The sequence below is a fragment of the Gobio gobio genome, assembly GCF_949357685.1.
Source record: "Gobio gobio genome assembly, chromosome: 8".
Classification (NCBI taxonomy): Eukaryota; Metazoa; Chordata; class Actinopteri; order Cypriniformes; family Gobionidae; genus Gobio; species Gobio gobio.
This window is the reverse complement of record NC_137114.1, coordinates 18,177,889-18,178,519: the sequence shown is the minus strand read 5'-3', so window position 1 is coordinate 18,178,519 and position 631 is coordinate 18,177,889.

Below are 631 nucleotides of genomic sequence, written 5' to 3'. Positions count from 1 at the left end.
AAGGGGAAGGAGAGAGTGCGAAATGTCTGGCTGTTATTTGAGCGTCACTGTTGGATCAGTAAACACCCAGGCCCAGCTGTACTCCCACATCACTGTGTTAAAACACACACACACACACACACTGGAAAAGGAGTCCTTCTTGCCTTAGTTTAAGAGTTTAATATGTACATTTTATACGTTCATGTAAAAGGCAAGCCACAAATTCACACTTCAACACCAATAACTTATAATGTAAATGACAAATAAAACCATTTGATACTTCCAATTTCTTTTTACTGCACTCTTATTCTATTTGCATATTTCATTTTATGTTGACTTCTTATTTATTATGGTTATTTAATGTGTGTGACTTTTCACTATTTCATTATATCTGAGTTTGGTTTGTTATGATCTCAAGTTACACAACCGGGTGCAATGAGCACAAAATCTCTGTGGGTTTTGAGTGTGTGTGTGTGTGTGTGTCTGGGAATGAACTGAAGAACAGAGCAGCATAATTTTTGTAGACATGACCTTCTGTCTCGCTCTCTCTCATTTTTAATGTGGTAGGATAATTGAATTATTGAACGCCCTCTGTCTCATTCTCAGCTATTTATAGAGATGCTCAAGGCAGAATTTTGTATCCGACTACTTT